Source organism: Octopus bimaculoides, chromosome 1, assembly GCF_046866305.1.
Source record: "Octopus bimaculoides isolate indiv1 chromosome 1, ASM4686630v1, whole genome shotgun sequence".
In the NCBI taxonomy this organism is placed as follows: Eukaryota; Metazoa; Mollusca; class Cephalopoda; order Octopoda; family Octopodidae; genus Octopus; species Octopus bimaculoides.
The window spans coordinates 10,312,684-10,338,779 of NC_142928.1; the positions used below are offsets into that span (position 1 = coordinate 10,312,684).

The following is a 26,096-nucleotide window of genomic DNA, read 5'->3' on the forward strand; positions in this document are numbered from 1 at the left end:
TCGTACATAAAACATACTATTTTATCAGTCACAGGTAACAAGTGTCTAACAGCAGCGATGGAATTGCTAAATTTAGATATCTGCTTCTTTGAGCGTTATCAGTAGCAAGTATCCGCTAGTGAATGTATGTTTAGAAAAAAATTAGCCTCGACTGACAAATAAAAACAAGGATTAACAAGTTACTGATGCCGCAAGTAACCGACAAGAAAAATAAAATTTCGTTCGGAAACAGTAATAATTTAAAATAGCATTCTGTACATCTTACTATGCAAATATACTATAGAAAACCAGAAATCTGCGGCATTGCCTCGAGAAAGCATCTCATATAGACGTTTGTTAATTCAACCAACTGAGATGGTGGAATGGCTGAATTACTTATACGTCAGTGAAAGAGTGTTTATTGCATTTGGCCACCGCTGTTTACGTTCGGATTTAGAATTCTGTTGAAGACAACTTTGCCTTTCATCTTTCTACACTTGATAAATTAAACTAGTAGTCATGTTCTGGGGTTAACTCTATTCTTACCCCCAATCGTAACACTTCCTGTCTATGTCAGAAATCAGTTTAACACATTCATATGAAACATAAAGTAAATCAATACCTATTGAAGTCTGCGAAACCTCAGAAAATTGGAGGTGTTCAACATGTTTAACCCTGGGTCAACTTGAAGCAGATCTATGATCGAAAGCGTTTTATTCATGAATAATTTGTTTGGTTTTATATTCAGAACTATGTTGTCCATTGTGAACCTCTTTAATATATATGAGTTTGATTTGAGGGAGTTTAGTATTAATTTCTAGCAAGTCAGTCCTTCACATTGTGGATCTCTCGTTGAAACGCTGGTGTAATTGCTGCAACTGTTATGGTTCAAGTCAGTCCTGATGGAGCAGACATGTGATCAAAGGCATTTTGCTGGGGAGTACCCCGGTTTCAGAATTTTTTTCGCGTCTCTTTCGTCCCATGTGTTCTTCTTCTAATGACAGTGAATGTTTCAAGAGAAGTGTAAAAGCCATTTCTAGCTGGTCGAGCGACTCCCGTAGTTTCAATCTATGGCCTTTAGATGCTCCGATGTTACCGGTCGGAGGTGGAGTAGATCGAGCGGGTAAGATCAATAGCATTACGTCCGCCTATAACACCTATAATTCTATGTCCACTCAAATGTATCCCAGACTTCTAATTGATTTCTCTGTCTGTCATCGTCAGTAGCGATAGAATTTTACTAACACTTCGCGAAACAATAATCCTAATTTATTCCTCCGTTTCTAAGATGCGATATATCGTACAAACTTCTCCAAACTGATGACACCAGCATCATGGTGCTGTAAACATGATGCAGGTAGATTCATATCCTTTTGAACAACACTTGACACATTTTTGATCTGCAGGTAAAATGCTAGTGGATCAATATTTCTGGTAGATGATCTAAAAAGCATTATATATATTAATTTCAACCTTCATATGATCTAAAATTTTTCGAGTAGTAAGTATTGATTAAATTTCTATCTTACTTTTTCTGTGTTTTATTAAAACATCATTCATGATTCGGTGTATTTTCAACCGTCTGTAATATCTTAACATTCATATATTCACTTCAGAGTACGATAAAACCACGCTAGACGTTGTTTTAACCGAATTAATCTGACTGCACTCTTTATAAAGCAATAATAGTTACTATAGACACACATACATAAATACATACACATTTACATACACACATACACATATAAGTATGTATGTATGCTTGTGTGAATGAATGAATTTAACCAATATATTATACGAGATGCGTCTAAAGAAAAACTGAACTTTAAAAATATTATTTACAATTCAACCAGACATTTCTTGGAAATAGTTCTCACCTTTAGCGACATAGCACTTCCAGCATCTTGGAACGCACCATGGAACACGTTTCCATGAGTGGTCCGGAGTTCATTTAGCGAGTTTTCTTCGATAACCGCTTCATCCTCCATCGGTGACCCTTCAGGGAAGACTTCAACCACAGGAACGAAAATTGTAAGGAAGGGCAAAATATGGATATTATGGCAACTTCGGGATGGATGAGAATTGCTTGGTTCTTTTTTTTTTATGATAAAGATACTGATATAGAGTTACACAATCGTCTTAGTAGAGCATCCAGGTTTATGTATAATGTCCATGACTCGCATCTCCTCCTACTCGCTGCGCCTCTCAAAAGTCATACCTTCATTCACCATTTGTTTGTTCCATAAAATCGTCTAACGTGGAATAAACCCATTATGAACTAAAATCTTCCAATCGAAACAGACGATCAACCTTCATACTTGAATGTCTCTAAGGTGCTTCTTCAGGTTGCAATGAAGATGGTCCAGTCTGTTGCTATGACTACTTTTGTGTTTCAACACCTTAGTCGAACACCGTGTTTCATTTCCATTTACCTTTTTGAGAAATGTTTCATTAATATCCCTACGTTTAATCTATATTTCTGAAATACGACTTTGACAAGAGAAAATATAGGACGGCATCAAGCTAATGTCTTTCGCTTAGATATGTGGAGGGAAGTTTTAAAATAACCTAGCTGTCTAATGTAGCTCTCTTGTAACGGTAATCGATGGGCTGAGTGTGATAATGAAGATGAACTTTTTGGTCCTCAAACGATTGATGTTACACTGTGTCCTCTTTATCGTAACCGCAAAGTTTTCAGTGTGACACATACACACGCTCGCGCGCACATGCATACATACGTACATGCTTACATACATACAGAGAGGGAAATGTATGTGTGTGCGAGCTTTAGTTTTAACAAAAGCTCTCTATATACATGCATAATTATGATATCAATTAATGAATACCAATAAGACAATTTATTGGAGGCTTTGAAAGAAATTTGAGGAGAAGGTAATAAAAGAAGTGATAAAAGAATTAACGGCAATACAAAGGTAGTAAATGAGATAACAATAAAGGCGCTAATACCAGAGAATAAAATGAGATGGTCATTAAAATTCGATAAAAATATCAGCATGATGAAATCATTAGACAAGATGCATATCAATCCAGAATTTAAAGAGATCGAGATCATCTTGTGCAGAAAAAAAAAGCTAAAATGTAAGAGTTTATTTGCAATTTAGCGTGGCCTAGTGGTTAGGGTATTGCACTCACGATCGCTTGATCATTGGTACGATTCCCGAACCGAACGGCACATTGTGTTCTTGAGCAAAACACTTCATTCGAGTTCCTCCAGTTTACTCAGCTGTAAATGGATAACCGTGCGTTGGACAAGCTTTCGATGAGGGAGAAGTTTGCTCGCCTAGCCAGCGAAGCATTGTGACCAGCGATGGTTTGGTCAATCATGCGATTACGCTATTATACAGGGAAATTATTTGTCAATGGAATTTGCAGTATGTCTATGAAGTAGGCAAGAAATAAGGATGCGATTCACTAAATTTGGTAAAGCTAATTCTATGGCAAAGAGAATGAAACATCTGAAAACTGCCCATGTGAAACATAGAAGCAAGTGGTCAGGCTGGGAACAGTCCACCTATAATCGCCCAAATGTGTCAGTAGCACTCCACTTTCAAGTGGCTTTAGCTCTCGTACAAATACAATTCAGCTTAAGGTGTTAGAAACCGTTTTTGGAACAGTAGAATGGCCTCATGTTTCTTGCCACTACTTTGACTGTCGACGTGATATAAGAGTCATGCCAAGAATTAGGTGTGAATTTTAAATCGAAGCTCTATTCAAGCCAATTTCTAATACGCACTTTAACAGCTTTCATTCTCTGTGAGAGTTTCATAACGACAAGCATATTCAATTTTTAAAAAAGATTTTGATCCAAGCAATACTACAAAAGAAATGTTTTAATAATACCACACACATATGCGTGTATTTGTGTATGTATGCATGCATATATGCATGTATGTATGTATTATGTATATATGTACGTATGTATATATGTATGTATAAAGGCACGGACATGGCTGTTTGGTTAAGAAGCTCAATTTAAAACCACGTGGTTTCGAGTTTAGTCGCCCTTGTGCAAGTGTCTTCTACTATGGCCCCGGACCGATTGATGTTTTGTGAATAAATTTGGTTGACGGAATCTGTATGTATATGTGCGTTTGTGTTTGAGTTTGTCAACAAATGATTCGTTTAGGCTCCCGTAAGTCACTAGTTCGACAAAAGTGACCGCGTTATCGATTTGTTCGACTAAAACGCCCTAGAACGACACAGCATGGCCGCAGTCTAATGACTGAAATAAGTAAAAGATAATACATAATGCAACGCCTTGAGATTGTGGATAATATGTAATTCTAAATGTTTTCATTGACGGAATTATTAATCTATAAAGTAAGATACAATTGCAAACAAACCACAAACATTTAATAATATTCTTCTAAAACTTTGTAATGGAGTCAAATTTTAAAATACCAGGAATATACTGCAGCATTCCAGTCTCGGTAAGCCACCAGTTCTAACAACAAATGTCCATCTAATATTCTGAAGTAATTGATAACTGTTTACATTAAACAACTCCTTCTTACCAAATTTCGAGCGTAATTCTTACAAAAACTTGTGTTAAGCCAACGCCATTGCTAAATTTCATATTTTCCGTATGATATTTTATTCTATGAATATCGAAGCTTTGAAAATTCTAGTCCCACCTTCAGTGTGACAAAATCTTTATCAATCTAATATATACATTGGTCTATATTGTGTAATATTATGATAAATTCTGACGAAATTGTGTATTCAATGAATAAAAATATTCGATAGAATCAATATAATTATAGATTCGAATGAATAATACATGAATGTTCTGAGATCGATATTGAAAACTTATATATAAACTCAGTTTTGGATTTATTGCTAAGATGTTGGCTTCACAACTAAGTGGTTTCGGGTTCAGTGCCATTGCGTAATACCTTAGACAAGTTTCTTCTACAATAGCCTAGGGATGACTAATACATGGGGAGAGAATTTTGGTACACAGAAAGAAATCGTGTGGAGGCCTGTCGCATGTGTGTGTGCGTGTGTATGTGCGTGCGTGTGTATGTGCGTGCGTGTATATATATATATATATATATATATATATATATATATATATATATATATATATATATATATATATATATATGTCTTGCAAACAACTCGCACATGCAAGTGCTACCAGTCGAGAACTTCGCATACCGGAAGCCACCAAGTGTATGGGGTCATCAGGAGAAAATGCGCGCCGTTTCGGGGCCTACCTCTCGACGGCATCAATGTGCACCGGCCCCCTCACTGATATGAGTCCTCGCCTGCTAGATCAACTGGTTATTAAATAAAGCTCAATATTTCTCTAGCCATCGCTCATCGTCTCTTTTTAACCAAATCCAGTGGCTAGCCTTCTCCACTGTAGTTTGGATATCACACATGGTGGTCTTTACCTTACGATGAGTTAGGCCCAACGATAACAGCAGTCGTCTCACACTGTGTCCTACAAACCCTCTGCATTCAACTTCGGTTGGAAAATGCTCCGCTTTCCAGCCTGCGTCTTAACTTTTCTCGAGGAGGTTTACATAACGGTCTATCTTTCGAGCCCGCGCGGCGTCCATATATATATATATATATATATATATATATATATTATGCGTGTGAGTGTGTGTCATTTTGAGTTGGTCTGACACCGATAAAATAAGCACTAGATTTAAACTGATAATGTTGCGCGGTTTAATCAACTGAAACCATTCAAGAAAGTGTTCCAACCTCGCTAAATTTAATGATTGAAGCAAATAGGTGTAAAAGAATAAAGGGTCTACTTAGTAAGTTGTTGCTTAGCTTTGTCTAATAGATCAATGGTCAAAGTGTTGCAACCGCTCATAGGCTATCTCTGTGTGTAATTGGATGGGCGTGATCGGAGTGATTTGGAGTGACAGTGTTTTGACCCCCAGTGACATATATAAGATATAAGTAGGAGCCATGATGTTGTTGGCACTCCGTCGCTTACGACGTCGAGGGTTCCAGTTGATCCGATCAACGGAACAGCCTGCTCGTGAAATTAACGTGCAAGTGGCAGAGCACTCCACAGACACGTGCACTCTTAACGTAGTTCTCGGGGATATTCAGCGTGACAAGGCTGACCCTTTGAAATACAGTCACAACAGTAATAGGAAGAAAGAGTGAGAGAAAGTTGTGGTGAAAGAGTACAGCAGGGTTCGCCACCATCCCCTGCCGGAGCCTCGTGGAGCTTTAGGTGTTTTTGCTCAATAAACACTCACAACACCCGGTCTGGGAATCGAAACCACGATCCTATGACCGCGAGTCCGCTGCCCTAACCACTGGGCCATTGCGCCTCCACCATAGGAGCCATATAAGTCAACTAATTCACTTTTCTACTCTTTAAACAAAACTACGTTTGCTCAACAGAAATATTACAAACCTAAATAGAACTGGTAAAGAAACCATAACAAGTGAGTATTACGTGGTCTCATGTACCAAGTTTCCATTAAATGTTTTAAGCGCATGTTTAGTCACGTGCACATACGGTCACACTCTCGGCCCTCCTCCACGTTGACAAACGGAACATCAGAGGATATGAAAACTAGAGTCAGATAGGGTTGGTAATTTAATTTCAGTTCTGTTGGCTGAAACAACGAGTCTTTCTCAAGTACACAGCACACCACCCGCTCTGAATCTACAACAATCTGAAACTACTCAGCAATCGCAACGTTGCGTCGTGTTGATAATACTTTAAGTTTGACCTTTCGCTACCTTTTTTAAATAAGTAAATGACTCTTTTAAAATCAATTAACCGTTTTGCACTTTTCACAATTTATCTTGCTCTTAGATAATCCCCAACTCATACAGTTAATCCATGATATGGCAATTTTAAAGTTTTCTAACGTTGTATTTTATAAAACATTTTCAATTGGTAGATGATAATCGAAAAAGTTCATTGCGTATTGATCGTTTGCCGTCAATTTTGATGTCTCAAATTTGTCACTACATTTTTCACCAAGCTGCCTTTGTGAATTGAAGGAAAAATCAATACAAGTTTGAAATTTTAATTTTATTTTCATCTATATTATTTTTATATTTGTTATGGGGGAGTGTGTGTGCACCTTTGTACTGTGCGTGCATATCTAATTCGGAACTATACTCACTAATGGAAATGGAAACACTAGATTTCGAAACTTTATGTCGAAGAACATTTTTTAAAAACCTTTTGATGATTGAATATATTAATACATATTAATACATGCTAAATGTCAAGAGAGTAGCCTACTAAACACATATGATATTATATATATATATATATATATATATATATATATATATATATATATATATATATATATATATATGCGCATTTATATACATATATATGCAGAAGCATATACCTATAGTATTCATATATGTATATACCTATGTGTGTATATATATATATATATATATATATACGCACATATATGTACACATATATGCATACGCAAATAATGCATGCATATATGTATGCATGTATATATATGTATGTATATATATATACATATATATATATATGTGTGTGTGTGTATGTATGTATGTATGTATGTACACACATATGTAGGCATACATGTATGTGCGTGTATGTAGTTTGGCTGTTGTTCTTTGCTCTCGTGTCATTCAGGTTTTAACTTATTCACGATAGTGTGTAATAAGTTCACCTCGCTGCTTCTCTTTCTAGTATTTTAATGAATTCCACCTGAAAACGTTACATACATACATACATACATATACATGCAACAATACACATTTTATAAGCCTGTGCATGCATGCGTGCATGTATGTATGTATGCGACTATATCTGTATAACAAATCTGTTTAATTCATCGACTACGCATTTTAATAAATAGTCGTGTGGAAGAGATATTTCCTTAAACAAAATGATTTTCACCCGCTTTACTGCAATCATTTTTACTTTGACTACTGGAAAGAGGGAACTTAACTAATAGTAGCAGTTGTAATATCAATGATAGCAGCAGCAAGTGAAGCAGAAGTAACAGTTCAAGCTGCAAAGGTATTAATAATCAACGGCTCTGTTAACAATACTGCTGTATATATTTCCTCCTAAACCACTAATGAGTTTCTGCTACGGCTTCAAAGTTGTCTGCGTTACAAAGTTTGAAGGATACAATATACTTTTAATACATATTCCACAATGCCTGTATTGATGTGTACTATATTAAATGGATTAATGCTGTGTCTGTGATAATCTATCTAAAAATGTACAGAAATCGAGATTTAAAAATGGATAAAACAGCAGGACTATTTCCCGGCGGATGAATAATAATCAGAATCATAAGTTTGAATTATCTGATGAGGAGAGGACTACCGCAAACCCAAACAGCAAAAAAAAGTACTTTTCTAAATAGATCGTGCATATATTTTTCTACATTTATTGAAAAAAAAAATTGCTTCCATCCATATATATTCTTTTTTATAACTGTTCAATAACTAACTTTCGTCATTTATTTCTTTGCCTTTAGATTTTATGAATTTTTGTAGAACTTCAGTACTTTAAATATATTGTAAAAAAAGAAGTTTCTATCTCCCTCTCTCTCTCTCTCTGTTTGTCTATCTGTCTGTCTTTATATAGACATATCTTTGTATTGTTTCTATATAAATAAATGTTTTGGTGTTTAACGATTTTTTAGTAGAGCACCTACACTTATAAACGAATACACACCCACATACGCGGATATATTACATAGGTGCGCACACGCGCAATATATATATATATATATATATATATATATATATATATATATATATATTTATATATAATCAGTTGAATATTTAATATATATTAGAAAATGTAGTGATTTATGTAATTTTACTTGGAAATATAGTAAAAAGGAAAAATATTAAACAACGCTTATGTATGTGATGCAAGCAAAGTTAAAAATGGAATTAGAGAAAAAAAAGAAAGAAAACAAAAAAGATAAAGAGAGGGAGGAGGAGAAAGAGAAAACAAAAAAGAAATATTCATTTATTCTCAAGTAAAATATCACCGAATTTGGGAATTTTATGGAAGTAAGAGGAGAAGCATTTTATATATGAGATAAAACATCAAAATTAAAAAAAAAAACAATGAAAATTAAAATGAAGGTCAAAGACAAACTGTTGGAATACTTGTATCAACATCATTAAAAGGTAGGAAGATATACATTTTGTTTTGTATTCCTACATATTTATATATATTTTATCGTATAGCGCTACGGTTGTTGTGTTTTTATTGTATTTTATTTTAATTTGTTTTATTTCTTTTGTTTTTATTGGCAATTACTATAAATATTGATTTTACTACAAATGCATTATGGTGGGATGGGGTATATATTAAGCTGTTGTAAACCTTAGCAGATATTCCTAATAGGATTATAAAAAGGTTGTATATGATATACAACAAGAATATATACATACGTGCATACATGCATACATATATATATCTATTCATTGTGTGCCTCTTCGTATGAGCAAAGTCGTCTTTCCGAAAGTAAACAGTACTCAGCATAATTCCCCAAGAAGTAGAACGTGTTTTATTGTTTGCGACTAGATTGTAATTAATCCTATATCGATCTTAGATGATCTTGATTAGTTGTGAACGAGATCACTTAAGATTGAAACAGCGTAAACTCTAAAAATTATTCAACAATACATAAACACACACACTATATATATTCATATACATACTGCGTGTATGTATGCACGCACAGAGCTGTCACCCGCTTAGGAGTATGATCTGATAACTTCTACCGCGTACCACGCTTTGGCTAATTGTTTTCCGATGCCTACGCAGTCTCGAGCAAATATAGACACACTATCGCCCCCCCCCCCAGCTTTAACTCAGCAGACCATCGAAGGTATTACAGTTGGGGAAGAAAAAGGGTTGTACTATTACTAAGTTGGTGATTAATTTTAGCTAAGTTGACTAGACCAACATGAAATGATGTGCCTCAACCAAAGTCCACAATGCCTTATTCAGTCCAGGAATCGAACCCTTCTACCTTATGATCATGAGCCCAACATTCTTGCCACGAGCCAGTCTGTATTCTGTTAAATAGATTTTCGAATATAAAACCTGGTTATTCAATATCAGGATCAGGGTTCTAAAGTATAAACGCTTTTTTCTTGCGGAATTTGATATTGAAATGCTTAAAAGTTCACAACTTAATTGAAGAACTCGCACATTAACAATGTCGCATGTGAAACCACTTTCTTTTCAATACGTAAGTGGCTGAGTTCAAATACAAAAGGAATCGCCAAAAAACAAAAAAGTGTGGTTTCTTTACACATATAACGTTTGTGAATATACCTCACACTATACATACTCTACTGCTACTCTCATTAATTAAGAATAATAGCAATAATGACGAGCCGATGTAATATTTGTTTAAAAAAACATACACCGTATATATTAATTCGATACATGTCAACAGAGAGTTGGATATATATTTACAGAACAAATATTTATAGAGTATAATATTTGATAAATTGTATTTCTGTATTTCCCAAAATGGGATTTCGAATCCGTTCGCGGATTTGAGATTGAAAGTAAATAAGGATCGTTTCCTTGGAGAAATCAATATTAACTATATTTCAAAGTTCACAGATTAATCAAAACGAACTCGTTAGGTATGTTGCATGTCCTAAACAGATTTTTTTTTTATCAACTTATGCATCACTGAAGTCGCAAAAAGTATGCAGTTTCTTCACACACGTGAAAACGTACATACATATCACATTATGCATATAAAATCAATAACCATAAATATTAACAATGTCGTTCTTAAGGCAACGAGCTGACAGAATTGCTTTTGCGTCGAAGAAAGTGCTTAGCGACATATCTTCTAGCTCTTTACGTTCCGAGTTCAAATCCCGATGCGGTTAACTTTGCCATTTAATTTTTTTTTTTTTTTTTTGGTTCGATAAAATAAAGTGCCATTTAAATATGGAAGTCGGTGCTATCTACATCCACCTCCCATCAGAAATTGCTAACTTTGTGCCAAAATTAAAAATATTTATTTCTATTCCTCATCGGTGGTGGGGGATTAGAAGATTCATTAGAGCATCGAATAAAATGTCTTGAATTACAGGGAGAGGAACGGTCGATTATATTAACTCTAGTACTTGAGTGACGCTTTATTCCCCTGTGGGGATGAAAGACATTTGTTCTTGACAGGATTTGAACTCAAGACGTAAAGATCCGCTACAAATACCTCACGGGTTTTTTTTTCTCGACGCCCCAAAGGTTTTGCAAATCCCTCCAAGACGGTAATAATGGTTTCAAATTTTGGCACGAGGCCAACAATTTTTAAGGGTGGGGAAAAGTCGATTACATCGACCCCAATGTTTGACTAGTACATATTTCATCGGTACCGAAAGGATACAACACAGAGTCGACCTCGGCGGAATTTGAACTCAAAATATACTAACTATTCTGCCAACGCGACGCCTTGGTGACGATAAAGGATTCAAATTTTGGCACAGAACCAGCGCCTTAATAATTTTGGGGGCGGGGATGAGTCGATTACATCGAACCCCGTGTTCAACTGGTACTTATTTTATCGATCCCGAAAGGGTGAACGGTAAAGTCAACCTCGAAGGAATTTGAAATCAGAACATCAAGGCGGACGAAATGCCGCTAAGCATTTTGCCCGGCGTGCTAACGATTCTGTCAGCTCGCTGCCTCAATAATAGTAGTAATAATAATAATTTCTGATATAAGCATTAGACCAAACATTTTGGAGGAAGGTTGGGGGGCTGATTATTATGATCTTACCTCACTGGCATTTTATTTTATCGACCATTGAATGATGAACTGTAAAACAGACCTCGGTGAGATTTGGGCTGAGAACTTAGAACATGCTCAAGGCATTGTGTATCACGCTGTCATCATTCTGCCGTTTACACCAACCTCGACGATAACAGCACTAGTGAAGAGGTGACATATTTATTTAAAGCTGGTGCTTCACTACCTGGATTTTCCCACTTCAAAGCGATGACTGATATCCCCTGAGAATCGATACTACAGCGTATCAATTGCATATAAACACATAACTATACCCTTAAACATCTCTAGAATATATTTTTTTTCTTTCCTGTGTGCGAAACAAAATTTCGTATGCACAGTAACACACACAGATACACACACATATATGTACATATATATGCATTATATATATATATATATATATATATATATATATATATATATATATATATATATATACACACAGACAGACACAGATTCATGCATATCTATGATTGTGAATGTCCTTTTGAAGGTGTATATATTTATGTATCTTTGTAGCGCGTCTTTATTACAGTTGAATTAAAAAATGATTTTTCCTTCATGCTTATACAGAGCTTAAGTGCGACATACTTGAAATAAAATTTCTCTTTCTCTCATGTATGCATTTGTATATTTGTGTGTGTGTGTGCGCGCATGCATTTGTTGTATATATATATATATATATATATGGGAGAATATACAAATAATAACAACAGACGAGGACAGGTGGTGTAAATAACAAAAGGATATATTAGTATGACGCTCGGGAATACGGAAAGTCTTTGACGTTTCGAGCTACGCTCTTCAACAGAAAGAATATATATAACACCTTAATTTTATCTAATTCATTTTGCCATTATTTGCTTACTCTACCAAGTAATATTGTTCACATATTGACATATTAAACAATGTATATATATATATGTATATATATACATACATACATACATACATAAATATTTTTATCCGTACGTTGATATAATATATATTTACACACATATAGATAAGTACATACACACATCCATATATGTATGTCCTTCCGCCATATTTTCTACGTGTTTACCGAATGTTTTTCATACAATTTACTCACACTTGTCTTTATTTTGTAAACCATTTTTAGATGCCAGACTATATTTCAAATCCTAAAATTCTTTAGATACTCTAAAATTCCTGTTTTTCTTTCATCGGAGAAACAAATCTAAACTACAAGAAGAATTCTCTTCTCTCTTTATTACGTGCAATTCAATATGTTCACATATTCAATACATTTCGTGGATTTTATATTTGATCATTCGTTGTATATCAAGGTGTGGGGGTATGATATGAAGCCTGCTTCCCAGCCACATGGCTCCGGGTTTAATTCTACTGCGTGGCACCTTGAGCAAGTGTATTCTACTATACCTTCGGCCGCCCAAAGCCTTGTGAGTGAATTTCGTAGACAGAAACAGAAAGCCTGTCGTATATATATACATATATATATATATATATATATATATATATAAACAATATATGAGTATATGCACATATATGTACATGTATGTATATACGTTCATCTACATGTACATATAGATACATAACTGGGTACATGACGTGGCAAAAGAACAAGGACAAAATGGTAAACAAGGTGCAACAAACAAGCAGGCCACATAAAAACATCCCCTTCATCAGCTGCCACCATTAAAACTCCGGCGTTTCGAAGAATTAAGGCAGTACGCATCGTTAAAATGGTTCTTCCCACGAACACAAATTAAATTGTTTTCGTGGAGGGTAGTGGCGGACGGAAAACAAGACAGGAAAACGAAACGGTGAAATAAACAAACAAAAAGGCTGTACAGCCAGACGATATATATATATATATATATATATATATATATATATATATATGTGTATGTATATGTATGTATATGTGCGTGTGTGTATGTGTGTTTGTTCCCACCACCGCTGGACAACTATTGTTGGTGTGTTTACGTTCCTGTAACTTAAAATGTCAGTAAAATCACCGATAGAATAAGTACGACGCTCCCAAAAATATAAATATTGTGATCGTTTCATTCGACAAAAGTTCTTCAAGGCGGTGCCCCAGCATGGCCGCATCCTAATAACTGAATCAAGTAAAAGATAAAAGATGACCATAACTTATTGAATGCTATCAGTTAGAAAGACTGGTGTATATTTTGCCATGTACTCTTGCTGATGCTATTTAAATGTGTCACCACTAACCGACCAAACGTATGATCGAATCTAATACAGTTATTATAGTTGTTTGTATACATATGATACTTCTAGAAACACATTGTTCAATGTATTCTTTTTACGATGAGAACATGTGAATTAGAGGAGATTTTGCCATTATTTCTAGCAGCTCGGTTCTCCTCATTGACTCGTACTGTTTTCGTATTTTGTTATTCGAATATTAATTAGAATGTCTTCTCTAAACAACATTGTCTTGTAGAAACAGACACATTATATTTTCATTACTAAAACTATCATATATTTTCTCAAGCGAGTGGCTAACTATAGCTAAATATATGTTTGCCGTTGAGATATTAGACAATATATTTTAATAGCTGAATCAACGTCTTATTTCATATTCCATTATTCTTCATATTGTTCCATTTTGTCATGAATTTTTAGCCATCTTGAAAATGTATTTTCAATCTCACTTCGAAGAGGAAGTCTCTGTAGAAATTGAATAGCGATGGATATTTAAAAACAATACCTAGTTGAATATCGAAGCTGTTCTTTTCTCTCTATACCCGCCATAATCTCCTTATTTTCCCTTCTATTTACTTTTCTTTGATATTATTTAACCTCATATAAAAATTCTATCGCCATGTCATATCAGTACTGCCTTTTCTATTGCTACTATAACGATTTCATTTCCTCGGAGCTGGACGTTCTCGTTCTTCCTCCGTTTGGGCACACTCATCACAATGGCATCCCCACCTCTCCTCATTCTCACTCCTTCCACTACCACTCTAACCCTTTACTAACCACTATACACAATCCTATCTTTCCTGAACATTGTCCCTCGGAATTGTTTTCCTGCTCATGCTTTTCTTTCCTGCAGGTGTTGACCAACAACAGTTTAAACGAAATATTGGTCTTGAATTTTTGGTACAAGGCGGCCAGAAACGACCCCCCGAACGGATGAAAGGCAAAGTCAACCTCGGCAGAATTTGAACTGAGAACGTGAATAGAGACGGAATGTCACTAAGCGTTCGTTTTACCCGGCATGCTCTTTACTCTTTTACTTGTTTCAGTCATTTGACTGTGGCCATGCTGGAGCACCGCCTTTAGTCGAGCAAATCGACCCCAGGACTTATTCTTTGGAAGCCTAGTAATTATTCTATCGGTCTCTTTTGCCGAACCGCTACGTTACGGGGACGTAAACACACCACCATCGGTTGTCAAGCGATGTTGGGGGACAAACACAGACACACAGACATATACACACACATACATATACATATATATATATATATATATATATATATATATACATATATACGACGGGCTTCTTTCAGTTTCCGTCTACCAAATCCACTCACAAGGTTTTGGTCGGCCCGAGGCTATTGTAGAAGACACTTGCCCAAGGTGCCACGCAGTGGGACTGAACCCGGAACCATTTGGTTGGTAAGCAAGCTACTTACCACACAGCCATTCCTACGCATGCTAATAATTCTACCAACTCAACGCCTTGTTTAAGTGAAATATTAACAGCATTCAGCTCTTCTGTTTCGGAGGAGCTACAAAGGTCAAATGCACTGCACCATACTCCAGACTCTTGAAACAAATAAAAGAAACAGAAGAAATATGAGATTCTTAAGAACTAAGGATAAACACAACTATTTCTACAGGTCCATCACATTTGCTACGGACCTGTATTTTTTATATAATTCAGTCCAGAAAGGAAACACTTAGAAGAAAGATATTCTTCAACTTTGACGTCAGCCATCGTCTAGTTACACAATGTCAGCTACTTCAAGTATTATTTGTACTTGTACTTCTGAAATGTGAACAAGTGACGTCTACGCTTTTAATTAGATTTCGACTTTCACAATAACTTGGATATCATTGCATAGCAAATTTGAATAGAATTTAAAGACACCTTTATATTTTAATATATATATATATATATATTTTAATATATATATATATATATATATATATATATATATATATATATATATATATATATATATATAGAGAGAGAGAGAGAGAGAGAGAGAGAGAGTTAGATTTTTTTCTTTTTCGAAAACCTGTGAATATTTCCAATCTCAGTTCGGAACCACCAAGAGAATTGTAAAGTATGATTAATATCCTGGGTAAAATGTTCGTGATTTCTAGAAGACTCTGTACCAACTGACATAAATCTGAATTTAAGAAAAAAAAATGAAATATATAAGTGCCTAGCCTGTTCTTCCCCTTTTAGACACGGCAGTTTCAATTTTTACCAATGATATAACGGTACATGAACGGGATGCCGAAGTAAAAAAAAAATAGCCGGACGGACAAGAAGCCGAAAAGACATACAAGAATTGAAATTTAATTTCGTTAAATCTTAAGTGCCAAATTGGTGATTTGGTCATTAAGCTAGGTAGGAATTATTTTTGTGTCCGTTCGGCATTTTGTCCGTTCGGCATTTTGTCCGTTCGGCAAAAGTGCATTCGGTATACTGTCTACGCACGGATATAACTGGATTTGTAACATAGCAGTTCATACATTTATTAATGTATTTGTAAACATACAGTATTTTCTCGTTTGCTGATTCATAGCCTTAGGTTCATTTCCAAGGGAGATGATTCTAACTTCGTTTCTTTTTTATTTTTCCAAGCCATATAAATTAAATGCCAGCATTATCAGGAAAGGACCAAATCTTCATTTTAAAGAAAAAATTTCATATTCTTAATATACCTTGCTGGTTGACCAATTAAAACAAGAAAATTAGTTGATCATTAAAAGAAACAGGATGATGCAATCAGATGGCGAAAGAGTCGTTTTAGCCATTTAAAACCAAGTAAAACTGCCAAATTATATTTCTTTAGGTATCAGCTGATTTTAATTGACGTGTTGTTTTAAATCACTAAAAATCTAATTGCTGACGTTTCAATACATGATCGTAGATCGGTTGTCTGGAATTTTGTGAAATATTATTAACGTTGTCAAGTTAAACATCGTAGAGTGTAATCATTTTTGCTTTTGCTTTTATTTTGAATAACTGACATACTACATATAAGCCACAATAATGCAATGATAGATTTCCCAACACTTTCTCTTGGCATAGATTTTCATAATTGCATAGTCTGCATCATTTTGCCGTGAAGATTATTTAAAAAACAAAAACAAAAACCATTCTATCTGAATTGACATTTACTGTCTGATCCAGAATGTTTATGTGAATAAGTTTGACTGGGCGGTAATTGCTTATGCTAAAAATACATCTTTGTTAAAATAAATTTCGAAATCACTGTGAAAACGATTATGAATTGAGAATATACGATGGAGTCGTGATGAAATGGCCCAGGGTTCAATCCCTTTACATGGAATTTTCTAGTAAAGTAGCTTCTGCTTTTTAGAGCAGGCTGGTCTAATGCCACCCCAACACATATGCAAATAAGCTGCTCTAATATAATAATTCAGCAAAACCTCAAGTGAAAAAGCATCGAACAATGCTAATATTCCCCTATGCGAGGCTAATTTTCTGGTGTAGTAGTAACACACTTAGTCACGTTAACAAAGGGATGTGCGTTCGAGTTCCGTGCGGATGGAAACCCTACTTTTTTTAAGGCGCCGAGCTGGTAGAAACATTAGCACGTAGGGCGTAATGCTTAGCGGTATTTCGTCTGTCTTTACTTTCTGAGTTCAAATTCCGCAGAGGTCGACTTTGCCTTTCATCCTTTCGGGGTCGATAAATTTAGTACCAGTTGCGCACTGGAGTCGATGTAATCGACTGGCCCCCTCCTCAAAAATTTCGGGCCTTGTACCTAGAGTAGAAAAGAATAATCTCCTATGGACAACTTAAAAGATTTTTAGTAAGGCTAGCGAACCGTCATACCTAACAAATATGCGACTGATATAGAAAACAAAACTATTAAGCCTTACATATTAAGCCTTACATATTAAGCCTTACATATTAAGCCTTACATATAATCCCTTCTACAGTCTCCTGTCAATGCGAGTGAAAACAAGTTAAGAAAAGAGAAGGCCAACAGGAGCATTACATCTGTAATTCAACCGACCTGCCTCATTACGTTCTGTGTCATGTATATTCTGTATGAGAATTACGTTTAAGATACAAATGTTAGGGAAGTGCTCAACCATTTACATAGTAATTCAATAGTAGGTAGTTCTATTTATTGAGCAATTGAAATGTTCATCGTCGAAAAAGACGTAAATTCATTTATTTTATCGAATAATTACGAAACACTTAAGTGAAAATAAACATTTCGTTCTATTTCGATTGTGTTCATATGAAATGTTTACATTTACTGTTGTTCTCAATGTAACGCAATATCACAAAAATGTGTACATAAACAGAAAACACATGCAAACTTACATACGTATTTCTCATATTACGTTTCTTAAATAAACACCTTTGAATTGCTAGTGTCTTTTATCTTTAACATATCATACTACACCATCCACATCGCTCCATAATTTATCACACAAAACAACGTTATCTGACATGAAAGGTAACTTCACTACTTATACTCGATATATTCTTTCAAATTCGATAACTCAATTAAAACTGTTCTATTACAGTGTATCTACAGTCTGCGATTACAACACGTTGAATGTCTCTCATTCATTAATAACCACCAATACGACTTACGGATTGTCAGATCCGTTGGCGGTAAACTCTTCTAAGTCACGCACCGGTACGTTCTCACTCTTGAGAAATTTGGTAAACATGATTTTGCTATGTTCCACATCGGTAACGTTTTCGAGCACCTCTGGCTTGTGAAACTTCAATCAGAATTTTGCTTTGCCGGATCCATTCATCTCTCCTATTTTGTATCGGTGATTTCCTGTTAGATTACACAATCACATTGTGCACCAATGGTTCTCTCTCTCTCACTCTGTTTTTGTCTTTTTCTTTCTCACTTCTTCTTTCTCGCCGGTGTGCTCCAGAGTTTAGTATCCACAGTCTTTCACTTTTATGTCATGAACTTAATTACTGTCACCTACAACAAAGCCCTCCCTTATATGGTTGACAACCTCATTCAGTCCTTCCTAAATATCCGTGTCCAATTGCCATTCACTTGTAATCTCCACACCGAACTTCCACTGATTACATAAACAGAATTGTCGAAAATATTTTCCTACTCCAACTGGGTCATGTTTATATCTTTCTACTTTTTACAAGACAATCTCTTCGTAGACCAACAAAACATCATCGTATCCTCTAAAAGTCTATCCTCACGACCACTTCAAATTCCCGATTTCACCATCGCTGGAGATCTCAAAGCCAGAAATTATTTCGTTCTTTAAGAACTTCCAACCCACTTCATAACTCAAATAATTCTCACAGTGACGTATTTCTACATCTGGAACGGAGATGCTGCAACAGACATGTACAACGCCTCTAGATAAAGGATGAAGTCATTCACAAACACACTCCAGATATTTAGTTCTCTGTACTCTTCTATCTTTTCTCTCACTACTAAAGTAGCCTCTGCTTTTTGGAGCTGGCTGCTCTCATCCCACCCCGACACTTAAGCAAATTAGTCATTCCAATATAACAATTCTAAAGCCCAACAAAATCCCAAATGAAATATCATTGCACAGTGTTAATACTTTCCTTTGCACATCCTAAGAGATTTTTAGGAAGTCTAAATAAAATACAGCGAACCATCATAACCGTCACACTTAACATAACCATACGACTGACATAGAAGATAAAAGTATTATGTGTTACATATAACCCGTTCACAACATATCTAGAAAACATAGTTGAGAAAGTAAAACAATGCAAAAAAATACTTACAGCAACCGCAGATGTCACATATGTCTACGAGGAAGTCATAACAATAATGTTGTTCAAACTATAGTTTAGATCTATCATGGCTATCTCAGTATTACACACGCCTCCACAAGAAGCAGCTATAAACGGGAAAGGGCAGAAAACAGCGTGCCATGCATTGTAATAAGTCGTATACAGAAAGAAATCCAACGACCGTCTGCACAAGGAAAAAACAACATTATTAATGATGAAACGCCACTTGGACATGCGAAAGGTGCAGTTTGCTGTTGCAACGCGCTTCGACACTCAATCTCTGGCCACAATAGGGAAACACAGCTCCAAACACTTCAGGCAAGTATGAAACCTATGTCGCTACGGTAGCATTCTAGATGCAGGAGCGTGAATGCTTGTGGCTCAGTGGTTAGGACATTCGGCTTACTATCATAAGATCGTGAGTTCGATTCTCATCGGCGTGCTGTGTCCATGAGCAAGACACTTTATTGCCACTCAGCTGACAAAAATGAGTTGTACCTGTATTTCAAAGGGCCAGCCATATTTTGTGTCACCCTGAATCTCTCTAAGAACTCCGTTAAGAGTACGCTTGTCCATGGAATGCTCAGTCACCTGCATTTTAATTTCACGTGCAGGCTGTTCTTTTAATAAGATCAACTTAAACACTCATCGTTGTAACCGACGGAGTGCCATTTAAAAGGCAGGATCCCTCTTCTAGACAGACATAAATATCGCATACATCTGAAAGTAGCTGTAACATCAATAGTCATGCTAGTCTGAAATGCTGTACGTAGACAGACGTCACAAACAATAAGTGCAGAGGAACAGAGCCTGCTGCACTCAGATAGAACTCATCCTGCCTGCCTCTGTTGTGGTCACCCCAGAATCTATGTCCGTACAAAACAGACTGGTCAGCAGAAAAATTACAGTAATCCGGATTATCACACTTCTCTTCATACAATTCGTCAGGGCATATATAAATTGAATTAAGATAGAGTGTATGAGAGTAGGTGTATCTGTAGGTCACACCTCATCGTCCGGTAGCTCTATTATTTGAAACCAAAGGTTACCCTTCTGGTTACATAATAATAGCTTCAAATTTTGGCTCAAGGACAACAATATACGGGGAGGGGTTAAGTTGATGGTATCGGCCCCAGGGCTCAACTGGTATTTATTTTTTCAACCACTCCCCGAAAGAACAAAAGGCAAAACAAAAGAGGGATGAATTTCTTCCAATCGTTATGACTGGTGTGCTAACGATTCTGCCAGCTCGTCGCCATTTTCTGATTACATAATAATAACAGCAATAGCAAGCCTCTTGTTCTATTTTAAATAATGAATGTATGAAGAAAAAGCTTGGATCTTTTTTAAAACGGGGGCCACATTTTTCATTAACGAAACACTTTGAAACTTGGAACACTGGTAGAATGTGTCATATAAAACATCTTTTTTTCTTAGTCTTCTTTAAAAAAAAAGAAATCCCTAAGTTATTCCATGTTAAAGTTGTCGTATTTCTGTAATTTCAACCAATCACTGACGTCCATTCAGCCGATATACATTAAGTGCCGACTACATAAACAAACGATTCTGAAACAATTCTATAAGTGATAGGGTTAGGGTTAGGGTAAAACAGAAAATTTAAAAAGAAAAAAGCAAATAAAAGGAAGAAAAAAAAAAGAAAATGAAAAAAGCAAATTTAAAATGAAAAAAGCAAATTTAAAATGAAAAAAGCAAATAAAACGAAGCTATGGCTTAATCAGCCAAAGGAGTAAATGTAAACAACTGAATACTTGTCAGTGATTGGTTGAAATTATCGAAATAAGACAATTTTTTACATGAAATAAATTCGAATACAAAAATATTTTTCTGTTCTATAACACAAAATAGATAAGTATACGAAGTTTGAAAGTCTTTCGGTACCAAAAACACTACGTAAAACATTAATGAAAAATGTGGCCCCCGTTTTAAAAAAGATCCAAAAGCTTATCGTTGAGGCATACACCGTTTAGAATAATTTGATGTCTTATAATAGCGAGTGAGAATACGATTCATTATGAATATTCTCTCTTGCTATTGACATAGATCGTATGCATAAAATGGTGACTTGTTTTAGTTCCCGGAACCAGTGCACCCAGTATCATATTACCCGATTTCCACCTTTTTACGTTTGCTATTTACTGCAGATCAACATTCAGTTTGGTTCGACAACTTAGAGGAGATATATTCTACATTGGGCTAATATAATAAAGATTATGTATTACCTGCATGATGATTTGCTTTTTTCACTGCATAACTACAGCCTATTGAATCTTGAGACTTACCACTTTTCATTGTATTGTTTATCTCTTAGATATGTTAGAAAAGAATATTTTCGTGATCACAAAATCATTGTTGAATGTATTTCACATTTTCTGCCTTTTGAATGCGTGGCTGTTGATATTTATGATTTATTGTGTTGCTGTTTCCTATACTATACAACATAAAATGTATTTCAGTAATATATCTTAAACTGCATGTAAAGAAAGTATCATGATTGTAGGTTTCTTTGATGAATTGTGTGTTAGATAAGCCTGAGACGCATATATATATATATATATATATATATATATATATATATATATATATATATATATATACTTTTGAAGGGAAGCGACGGGAAAGCTATTACAGAGATAAAATATACATCCATGGTTAATAGTAAGATATCTCTTTTTGTTTCATTATATCTTCTTTACCTTAGATTTAAATACTTTCTGGTATCAAACAGATAGACGGCTGTTATCTATGGAAGTACTTTTTATATCTCCGATACTTACACATATTTAATCAGTTCCCCATCGCAAACCAATAACAGACCAAAGGGAATTCGTCGTTTCAATTTAAGAAGAAACGTTTGCCTAAGTTCAAAATGACAAAGAAAATGAGTTATCATAGCTGAAAAAAAAAATAGTATAAAAGATCCATTTCATGTGATTGTGAGATCAATACTCAGTGATGAAACAAACGAAATCAACATCAAATAAATATATTTAAAAAAATATAAACAAGAATATATAGAAAAAGACATTACAATTGATCTAATAAACCTTTTTAAGAAATCGATATAAACGTTTCGACTTACGAAGACAACAAGTTTGCTGCCTCTGATAACTGAAAATCGCGGCACTCCGTCGGTTGCGACGACGAGGGTTCATGTTGATCCGATCAACGGAACAGCCTGCCCGTGAAATTAACGCGCAAGTGGCTGAGCACTCCACAGACACGTGTACCCTTAAGGTACTTCTCAGGGGAGATTCAGCGTGACACGGAGTGTAACAAGGCTGGCCCTTTCAAATATAGGAACGACAGAAACAGGAAGAATGAGTAAGAGAAAGTTGTGGTGAAAGAATACAGCAGGGATCGCCACCACCCTCTGCCGGGGCCTCGTGGAGCTTTAGGTGTTTTCGCTCAATAAACACTCACAATGCCCGGTCTGGGAATCGAAACTACGATCCTACGACCGCGAGTCCGCTGCCCTAACTACTGGACCATTGCGCCTCCACTAACTCAAAATATATCTTAGTTATTGACTGTTGTCTTGGTTGCGACATCAGGTACATGCCTAACTTCAAATTGTGACCATTTTCTATTTACTATGAAATCTATTGGTGAGTTTATTAGCTTTGAGTAGGTTTCCCTGTATGTCTAGAACAAGAGTTCAAATAGATACCGAATAAACTGAAATATTTGCCCAGAAATGTGTAAACGTGTTCAAAGATTTGGAGTGTACACATTCAGAACACACGTACATTGACACATAGATACTCACACACATGCACACGCAGGTACTGTTTCTGGCTTCGGTAATTACTATATACACTAGTGGGCATTGTGCGTACATTTACATCTAATAGATTGATGTTAGCGAATGTATATGAAATAACACTGAGGAATTTCAACCATGTTTCGTGGTCTGCTACTACAACAGCTCCTTTATAGGATCCAGTTAGCTCAAGACATCATCAGGAGGAACCACGTCCGGTTTCGGCCCCTACTCCTCTACCTTTTTGACGTGGTGGGGGCCCCCCTTTCGGAGGTGTCTTCAGCTCTGAAGACTTTAAATTTGTTCGTCGGCCCCATATGGCTGTTTATGAATATGTAAAAAGCACAAAAATTTCATCAGTAAAATTTTGATAATAAATTTTTAAAAAAAACACTCATTACAAATTTCATTAAAAATATCTATGGCGAACCTATAACAAAGTACAAATTTCTGAAAGGTAGAAGATGCTAAATAATAAGGTAGTCATTCTACTTAACAGTATTGTGTACTTAATTTTGCTAAATTGCAATTCCCGCCTGTGTGATAGAGCTGTCCACTACATCTATCTATCTATCTATCTATCTATCTATCTATCTATCTATCTTTATATATATATATATATATATATATATATATATATATATATATATATATATATATATATATAGAGAGAGAGAGAGAGAGAGAGAGAGAGAGAGAGAGAGAGAGAGAGAGAGAGAGAGATTAAATGTAATATTATTTTTTAATTTTGGCACGAAACCAGATAAAGTCGATTGCATCAACCCCTGTATTCGACTATTACGCAGTTTATCAGACCCCGAAAGGGTTCAAGGCAAAATCAACTCCAGTGACATTTGAACTCTTTGAATGTGGAGAGCTAGAAGAAAAGCTGCTATGCGTTTTATCCGGGACGGTAACCATTCTGCCAGCAATTTGAAGCTTCTATAATAAATTTCTTCCATTACACGGCGAAATATACATTTGTCACGTTCCAGTAGCTTTAAAACGTAACGTGACACAGTCATATGGTTAGTTATCACTGCTAATGTATTGATGGTACAGATTGTGCCTTTCGTATTGACATTAATATTTAAGATCTTTCGCTTCGTTAAGATGGCGAGCTCACAGAATCGTTACCGTATCTGATAAAATACTTAGTGGTGCTTCTTCCGACTTTATATTCAAAGTTCAAATTCCACCGAGGTCCACTTTGCCTTTCGTTCTTTCGGGTCGATGAAATAAGTACTAGTTGAACACTGGGGTCGATGTAATCGACTTAACTTTTTCCCTGAAATCACTCGTGCTAAAATATGAAACCAATAATTTTCACTTCGCCAAATTAAGTATTTTTTTATTTTCTATCGCATTCAACTCCTGCATAATTTCATACCCATCTATGCCAAAATATTTGTAGAATATGGAATTGCCAAGCTCCTGTACTCCTTGGATTTCCAAAACATATGTTCCACTCGTCAATCTGTGTTATTTTATTGTTAGTCTTTTGCATTTTCCCAGTTCAAATACGTTAATGTTCATGATAAAACATTTGACAATAATGAATTCCTCAAACTGGGAGCTGTAGCAGCATAGAATTTTAGAATACATTTCCATGAAAAGGAAATGGCGATTGAGCCTGGTCCTTAGTCACTCTATGTAATATACGAAGTTGCCATTTATTTATTAACCAACTTAAAAGAATATCCGTGTGGACATACCCGTGGGGCAGAAGCTTACTTTCATGTCGTCGGTTATCGAAAGAACCATCTGCCATTTATTCAATGTTTTCCTTTTTCCTTATTGTTCTGTTTTGCTAGCCAAAGGTTTTATTTTTCTGTCAAAACACCTGATTGACAAAGCAGTCTTCAGGGTTTATGGGAATTTATCTGCCACTTTGATTTAATCTGACCGAATTTATTAACTGATGCGCGTAAGCGTATGTATGCGTGTACGTGCGCACGCATATGTGTGTGTTAGTAATTGACGTATAGACAATATAGTCAACTACTGATTTTTATCTAAGGAGCTGCGGATGATCAAAATTATTCAGCTAGCAAGCACTGCAGTTTCATTGCAATTTGGAGAAACTGAAACAGGCTTAACTTCCTTAAAAGATTTGCAGTATTGCCATGAAATAAGCCGGCGAACTGGCAGAATTGTCACCGCACCGAGTAAAATGCTTACAGGCATTTTGTCCGTCTTTAGTTTCTGAGTGCAAATGCCACCAAGGTCGACTTTGCCATTTATCCTTTCAGGGTCGGTAAAATAAATACCAGTTGAGCACTGGGGTCGATGTAATCGACATACCCTCCCCTGAAATTGCTGGTCTTGTGCTAAAATTTGAAACCAGTTTTGTCATAGAGTGTGATGGAACATTTAAGAACATCTAACCAAAGAAAGAAAGAAAGAATGAATGAATGAATGAATGATTTAACTAATTAATTAATTAATCAATTAAAAAGTATACAACGAACGAATTTTAAAAAAAATGAGTGCAAGGTGGACAAAAGAATAGAAGACCAGGAAAAAGAATGAAA

General features: G+C 35.5%; 1 protein-coding gene across 3 annotated transcripts in view; it reads left to right on the forward strand.

The window, feature by feature from the left end:
- The window catches only part of LOC106878508 (short transient receptor potential channel 7), a 651,584-nt gene that overhangs the window by 384,767 nt on the left and 240,721 nt on the right, over positions 1–26,096 (forward strand). Inside the window, exon 1 of one of the 3 annotated variants that reach the window (XM_089348484.1) lies at positions 9,005–9,144. The exons of the other annotated variants lie outside the window; for them this stretch is intronic. The gene's annotated coding sequence lies outside the window, so the exon portion shown is untranslated. Of the gene's footprint in view, positions 1–9,004; positions 9,145–26,096 lie in introns of those variants that run through there. 3 annotated transcript variants of the gene reach the window in all.